This window comes from Hyla sarda, chromosome 9, assembly GCF_029499605.1.
Source record: "Hyla sarda isolate aHylSar1 chromosome 9, aHylSar1.hap1, whole genome shotgun sequence".
Lineage (NCBI taxonomy): Eukaryota > Metazoa > Chordata > Amphibia > Anura > Hylidae > Hyla > Hyla sarda.
Genome location: NC_079197.1, coordinates 139,135,511 through 139,144,058, shown reverse-complemented (window position 1 = coordinate 139,144,058; position 8,548 = coordinate 139,135,511). Strand labels below are relative to the sequence as shown.

Below are 8,548 nucleotides of genomic sequence, written 5' to 3'. Positions count from 1 at the left end.
GTAGTTCCCCACATTAGGTGCAGTATAAAGTAGTCCCCCCACATTAGGTGCAGTATACAGTAGTCCCCAACATTAGGTGCAGTATACAGTAGTCCTCCACATTAGGTGTAGTATACATACAGTAGTCCCCCACATTAGGTGCAGTATAAAGTAGTTCCCCACATTAGGTGCAGTATAAAGTAGTCCCCCCACATTAGGTGCAGTATACAGTAGTCCCCAACATTAGGTGCAGTATAAAGTAGTCCCCCACACTAGGTACAGTATAAAGTAGTCCCCCACATTAGGTGCAGTATAAAAAAGTTCCCCACATTAGGTGCAGTATACAATAGTCCCCCACATTAGGTGCAGTATAAAATAGTTCCCCACATTAGGTGCAGTATACAATAGTCCCCCACATTAGGTGCAGTATACAGTAGTTCCCCCACATTAGGTGCAGTATAAAGTAGTTCTCCACCCTAGGTGCAGTATACAGTAGTTCCCCCACATTAGGTGCAGTATACAGTAGTCCCCCACATTAGGTGCAGTATACAGTAGTTCCCCCATGTTAGGTGCAGTATACAGTAGTTCCCCACATTAGGTGCAGTATACAGTAGTTCCCCACATTAGGTGCAGTATACAGTAGTTCCCCACATTAGTTGCAGTATACAGTAGTCCCCCACATTAGGTGCAGTATAAAGTAGTCCCCCACATTAGGTGCAGTATAAAGTAGTCCCCCACATTAGGTGCAGTATAAAAAAGTTCCCCACATTAGGTGCAGTATACAGTAGTCCCCCACATTAGGTGCAGTATAAAATAGTTCCCCACATTAGGTGCAGTATACAGTAGTCCCCCACATTAGGTGCTGTATAAAGTAGTTCCCCATATTAGGTGCAGTATACAGTAGTCCCCCACATTAGGTGCAGTATACAGTAGTTCCCCACATTAGGTGCAGTATACAGTAGTCCCCCCACATTAGGTGCGGTATACAGTAGTCCCCCACATTAGGTGCAGTATACAGTAGTTCCCCACATTAGGTGCAGTATACAGTAGTCCCCCCACATTATGTGCAGTATACAGTAGTTCCCCCACATTAGGTGCAGTATACAGTAGTCCCCCACATTAGGTGCAGTATACAGTAGTCCCCCACATTAGGTGCAGTATAAAGTAGTTCCCCCACATTAAGTGCAGTATACAGTAGTTCCCCCACATTAGGTGCAGTATACAGTAGTTCCCCCACATTAGGTGCAGTATACAGTAGTCCCCCCACATTAGGTCCAGTATACAGTAGTCCCCCACATTAGGTGCAGTATACAGTAGTTCCCCACATTAGGTGCAGTATACAGTAGTCCCCCACATTAGGTGCAGTATAAAGTAGTTCCCCACATTAGGTGCAGTATAAAGTAGTTCCGCACATTGGGTGCAGTATAAAGTTGTCCCGAACATTAGGTGCAGTATACAGTAGTTCCCCACATTAGGTGCAGTATACAGTAGTTCCCCACATTAGGTGCAGTATACAGTAGTTCCCCACATTAGGTGCAGTATACAGTAGTCCCCCACATTAGGTGCAGTATACAGTAGTCCCCCCCACATTAGGTGCAGTATACAGTAGTCTCCCACATTAGGTGCAGCATACAGTAGTTCCCCTACTTTAGGTGCAGTACACAGTAGTCCCCCACATTAGGTGCAGTATACAGTAGTCCCCCACATTAGGTGCAGTATAAAGTAGTCCCCCACATTAGGTGCAGTATACAGTAGTCCCCCACATTAGGTGCAGTATAAGGTAGTTCCCCATATTAGGTGCAGTATACAGTAGTTCCCCACATTAGGTGCAGTATACAGTAGTTCCCCACATTAGGTGCAGTATAAAGTAGTCCCCCACATTAGGTGCAGTATACAGTAGTCCCCCCATATTAGGTGCCGTATACAGTAGTCCCCCACATTAGTTGCAGTATACAGTAGTCCCCCACATTAGGTGCAGTATACAGTAGTCCCACACATTAGGTGCAGTATACAGTAGTCCCCCACGGACGTCGGGGTCCCTCTTTTGTAATTTTCCCCTTGTCACCTCTCAATTAGTGGATGACTATATAGCAGTTCTTATTAATATAAATATAAGTATAAATATGTAAATATTTAGTTATCTACCTGTTCGGAGCATAGCAGGACCTGCGGGTCACGTGATTAGGTTAGAACTCTATGATTTTGCTTTAGGACCTTTGGAGGTTCCCGTGACGTGTTCACCCACAATGCACTGTAACGGTGAGTGACAGTCGTTACGGACCAATCCAAAACGGCCAGCCCCTGCCCATATAAGGGACCCGCGCCATCTTGATCTCTCTCTTGGGTGGCTGACTCTGGAAGAGGTAGGACCTCCGCAGCTTACAAGACGATTTACTAGGCCAAAGCATAGCGGATAGACTAAGCAATTCCCCACAACTCATCGCAAGATCACTGGACCTAATTACTCCCCTAAATCCAGCGGATCTCTGCTATACAATTCTTCAGAAGCTAAATTGGGCTTATCTGATCCTAACCGACTGTCAATCGCTGCTCAAGCTATATGGAAAGAGACTCTTGTGGTGTCCCGGCACCGGATTGCGTCCGCTGCTTTGTGGTGAGGTCCCCAAAGTCAGAGTCCCTAGGTGTAGGTGGGGTCCTCATCCTTATCTAGCCCCTTGTCACCCCTTTTGTAATTAAAATTATTTAAATTTAATGTATATATTTATATAATAGGTGTACTTGCCTAGTTAACGTTGCAGGACCTGCGGATCACGTGATGCGTTCCAAAAACTCTATGGTTTGTAGTTCAAGGACCTTTGGAGGAAGTCAGGTGTTTACCCATCAGGCTATGTAACGGTGAGTGACAGCTGACTTGGACCAATCCAAAACGGCCCTGCCCATATAAGGGAGCGGCGGCCGTTACTCTGTCTCTTTCCTCGTGGGCTGTTGACAGGGAAGGATCTGCGCTGCTGTCATCAGTGAATTATGCCCGAGCCTTGCGGCGATGGCTGATCTTTACAAAACTGTGAGTGTAATCAATCCCTAAGCACTCTGCAAGATCACCGGACCTTATCTAACCCCTAAATCCGGACAGATCTTCGCAAATTACCCTACATTCTAAGACTTATATCAAAAGTCAAGGTCTGCAACAACTGTCAGTCACTGAAGTGTATGGAGACTGTATTAATGAGACTGTTAATGTTCATTGGATGTACCGCAAGTCTTTAAGTAAAGTTTATCCAAGTTCAACTACCTTGTGGACCTTCAGTCATTTTATGCATGCACCTATCATTACTGGGAAGGGCGGCGATAGGCCGGAGAATTACCTCAGCATACTAGCCCTCAACCTGGCATCACGAACAATAGGGTTAACCTTAACCCCTGATATACTGAAGCAATACCCAGACTACACTACCCTTACCCCTGAGGCCAACCACACTCTGTTATCTGGACGGTTACTATTTCTACATGTACAGAAACTCATCAGTAAAAGTTCCTGCAAGTTTTCAGTTAACAGCGGTTGTGGACAATCCTTTATTTCTGCATCACCTATTGCTCTTGGGAAGGGTGGCAATAGGCCTATCAAGAAACACAGCATTTAACCCTCACCCTGGCTTCACGAGTGACAAGGGTTAACAGCACCCTTAACTATCCTAAACAGCAACACCCTAATTACCCTACACCCCCACAAGACAGTATCCTCTCATATGCCACCACACTTCTTTAACTTGATGTATTGGAAGCAAGTAATAAGCAAGTTTGGAAAGGACAAAAATATGATGATGAGACAACTTGGTTGGAGCATCTCTAAAACCGGACTTTTCATGTATTCCTGGTATGCAGTGGTTGGGAGGACCTACCAAGAAGGATCAAAATTAAAAACCATCTGTTAACAACATCATGGATGCCCAAGGTTCATTGATGCACTTTTGGGTTAAAAACTGTGTGGTCCAATCCAACAGGAGAGCTACTGTAACATACATTTCTGAAAGTATTAATGTTATGGCAATGGTATTCACTAATGGATAATGTGTCCTATCTACTACACTGCAAAAATGGTTCAGGAAAAATGTGTGGGACATGACAAAGAGTCCAGCGTCTTGATTTGCACTCCCAAGATCTTAAGGTGATCAAGCATCTCTGGAATGTGATGAGAAAACAAGGCTAATCCATGGAGACCCCACATTACAATGTTTTGGTGCCAGATAACAGACAAAAAACTTTCAGAGTTTTGTGAAGTCCATGACTTAATGGATCACAGCTGTTTAGACCTATACAATGTAAGAAAGGCAGTTTTAATGTTATGGCTGACTAGAGTACACTTCAATGATCAGTAGATGGTGATCAGTATTCAGCGAGGGACAAGAAACATCTCATAGTCTCGAGGTTTAGAGCCATTTGTGTTGGGTTCTGATGTGATGTCTATCAGTTTCCTGTGGGCCTCAAAGTAAATGTTTGCAGTAAAGCAGTAAGGAACAGGAAGATTTCCATATGGGCCAGACTCATTCCCATACACATACGTTTACCTGGGAAGAAGGGAAAACAAATATGTTAGCGCTGTCTAAAATCTCTTATACCTTCTTGCCAGTCCTTGTGCGTGCCAGCTCAACAGCTGGGCAGCAATGACATCCAATGAACATGGAATGTTACATCTTTATAGAAAAAGCTCCACTACAACGCATGTCATCATTGCCACCATGGACATTAAAGGAGATTAACTTATCCCCTATCCACAGTGGAATGGTTGGAGTGCGTGCCGTCTACCGGTATATGACACGCGCTCCTCACTGAGAGTGCCCGGGTCCCGTCTTAGTGATTGTGGGGGGATCTCAGTGATTGGCGCCCCTCATAATCAGCTACTAATGCCTTATGTTGTGGAAAGGGGATAAGTTCGTTTTCGATGGGTACTCCTTTAAATGTTGGTTGACTTGATGATGCTAAGGATGAAATACCATTACAGTATCAAGTACAGGGGAACGGCATGCAGTTTTGAGAGTATATATTTTGCATCTTAGCATGAGCTGCATTTTCCTTTAATCTCAAGACTTCAAAGCTATACGGATCTTTATGTTATAGTGTCATGTCAGAACTTTTGACCATTGGAGGTCCCCAACCGAATGCTAAAATGAAGGGGCAGAAGCACTCAGCTTTCTTTGGAAATTCAACCAGATTGGTCATAGACATCCATGGGATCAAATACTTTAACAAAGCCAATCACATCGAAAGAGCTAAGGGCTTGACACATTTTTCTCTACAATAGATGGGGGAGCATCTGACATGTATAGCAATGATCTAATTCAGCCTTTACCATTATGATGCTGAGTTTTACCACCTAGGACAGAAGGACCAGGTGAATGTTTTCCTTTCATTTCAAAGGGTCAATTCCCCACAATCTTGATAACAATGCAGTTCTTTATTATATGGGATGCCTGCACAGGTACTCATCACTTAAGAGGCCATCAAAGGCTGATGGGTGCAATAAGACATCTGCAATATATCCAATCATCTATGGCCATGGACACGCATTAAAATCTTCAATGGATATCAGAACCACATTTAAAGTACCACTCTGGAAAGAGCAATACACTGTGTCATGCCTAGTGTAGAGGGGGTGGTACACAACTCAATAAAATGACTCACAGCTGGAAGACATATTCGATCACTATAGCTCATGAACTATGCATAACACTGTTCATCCTTGAAGTTTTTTTCTTTAAAGGGTTACTCCACTGCCCCAACATTCGGAACATTTTTTTCCAAACACTTGTAGCAGGTGGCGGGGGTCGTGATGTCACGGCCACGCCCTCTCGTGACGTCACGTCGCACCCCCTCAATGTAAGTAGACTTGCATTGATGGGGCGTGGCGTGACATCACGAGGGGCGTGGCCATTATGTCAAGACCCTCGCCGCCCGCACACAACGTTCTAAATGAACGCTGGGTGCTGCACATCGATTGCGGGGGTCCCAGCAGTGGGACCCCTATGATCAGACATCTTATCCCCCATCCTTTGGATAGGGGATAAGATGTCTAGGAGTGGAGTACCCATTTAACAGAGAGTTTGTCTATATTCGAAGGGTACGGTCACCTGGTTATAATCTGTCTGGATATACAACCTCAAAAACAGCTTGTAAAACACAGTAAACAAGTCGAAAAACGCATGACACTGTTACTTCTTTTATCAGCAATGTTCTAGTTTACCATGGTTTGTAAAAAAAACTTGTCTTGTTGGGCACTTCGCCAGTTGAAATCAAGGGCAGAGGATAAACGTATGTTTTACGTGAAAATCAGTTTGTCAAAACCTTGTTTTTTGACTTATCCTAAAACACAATTACTAGAATTGAAATAAATACTTAAACTGACCAGCAGAAATACTCCAAAGGGTCTATTCACACGACAGAATTTCCGCTTGCGGAATTCCGCCTCAAATTAAAGCCCATAGACTTCTATGGGATTCTGCACTCCCATTCACACTTCTGAATTTCCGCAAGCGGAAATTCAGAAGTGTAAATGGGAGTGCAGAATCCCATAGAAGTCTATGGGCTTTAATTTGAAGCGGAATTCCGTAAGCGGAAATTCTGCTGTGTGAATAGACCCAAAAACATGATTTACTTAGAACACAGAGTTCTAAAACTGTACCAGCAGAGAATGCCATAAAAGCTTCACTCTTCCTGAAGCCACCATTCTCATCAAGAAAGTGTCCAGGGTCAAACTCTTCTGGATTCTTGAAATGGTTTGGGTCCTTTAGAACAGATGTTAGAATCGGAACCACCATCATGCCCTAGAGTGGATGAGGAATTCATTTTTAATCAATGTGGTAATGGAAGAATGGAAAACTATGGTGTTTTGCTCTGCTAATGGCATTTTACCTTGGGAATATGAAATCCTTTCAATGTTGTGTCTTGTCTTGCTGCACGAGCCAGTCCTATAGGAAAAATATCTGCAAATCGCTGAATTTCATGGATAACGGCATCTGTGTATGGCATATTATTCCTGTCCTCAACTGATGGGCATCGGTTTTGACCTACTACATGGTCAATCTCTTCATGGATTTTCTCTGTGGAATTGAAACCATCAACAAAAGCAAATGACCTCTCCCCACCCCCAATGTAAGAAGTTATCTAAAACATTTTTTTAAAGAGAACCTGTCATCAAACCATATTTTCTAAACTAACTCAGATTATATTTCCTAACTACTGCTAACACCCCTCCTGCCCTTTTCCAAACTTAAAAAAATTTCTGTATCATACCTTTCCCCTGCTCACATCGTGTGAGCTCCCGGCAGGAAAAAGTGGGCGTTCCCCAGCAGAAGCAACGTCACTGAAGCCTGCGAGAGCTGTACCTCGCCATGCCCCACACGCACTTCCTGAGTTTGGTCTCCTGCCAGGCCAGGAAGAGACCAAACATACTGTTTGACTTGAGCAGGGAACAGAACAGAGCCACCTAGTGGCTGTTTTTTCAAGCACATTAAAAACATATAAAGGTTGAGAATTTTAACAGCAAGTAAATAGCAAAGTGTCTTATAATTACATAAATATGTAAGGGAGAAAAAAGGTAGACAGATGTGGTGCTAATAGTGCCTGTTATCCGTGGATAACGGATGGTAGGTAGATAGATAGATAAGAGCCTGCTCACCTTTGTTGGTTGCGCTAATGTCAGGCACAGCGCTGATTGAAAGCCTTAAGCAGGTATCTTTTCTGTAGGTGCGCCGGGAGCAGCTGGCCGTCGGTCCCGTATGAGACGGTTGGTGCGATCCTGTAGCGTGTGTGGGAGGTAGGAATCCCGGAAGGGATGGACAATGTGGGATGGACAATGCGTCTCGGAGGGGCTCCCTCCTTCGTCAGGTCTGCACAAAGGAGGGAGCCCCTCCGAAACGCGTTGTCCATCCGACACTGATTCTTTTTATGACTATACAATAAGAAGTTATCACCATCCTCTACACTATGTCCGATTGCTAATTTCACCCCGCCGGTGAAGCGCTGCAGCGCCGAAATTGTTACCCACGGGAAGGATAGGAGACCCCTGCTGGGATTCCTACATCCCACACACGCTACAGGATTATAATTACATAAGGAACAATATATTGAAAGGTACTTTTTAATGCATGCTGAAGAGCATACAAGGACATGAGACTATACAAGCAATGCAGGAGATCTATTAAAACCTGTGTAGAGAAAGAGTGGTGCAGTTGTCCATAGCAACCAATTAGATTTCATTTTAAAGATGCCCTTTTAAAAATGAAAGAAGCAATATGGTTGCTATGGGCAACTGCACCACTGTTCCACTACACAATCTCCCATGTGCTGTGCCTAACTGCCAGAATGACTGTGCTCTACCTGACCCCCATGTAGGTTCACACTATGGAATTTCTGAACGAAATAGCGTTTTGAAATTCCACTTGGAAATTCCAGTGCAGCAGAGTTTCATTGCTAGCAATTTGATTCCGCTGCACAGAGAACACACCGGAATATCTGCCGCTGAAATTCCGCAATTCTTTAGATCGCTCATTCTTTAGGCGGAATCCGCTCCGCCGGCATTGCTGTCTATGGGCATGGCAATGTTCGCGCAATC

At 44.2% G+C, this 8,548-nt stretch overlaps 1 pseudogene; it reads right to left on the bottom strand.

The window, feature by feature from the left end:
- Positions 1-3,235: 3,235 nt before the first annotated feature.
- Positions 3,236-8,548, bottom strand: part of LOC130291490 (cytochrome P450 2C8-like) — a 115,990-nt pseudogene continuing 110,677 nt past the window's right edge.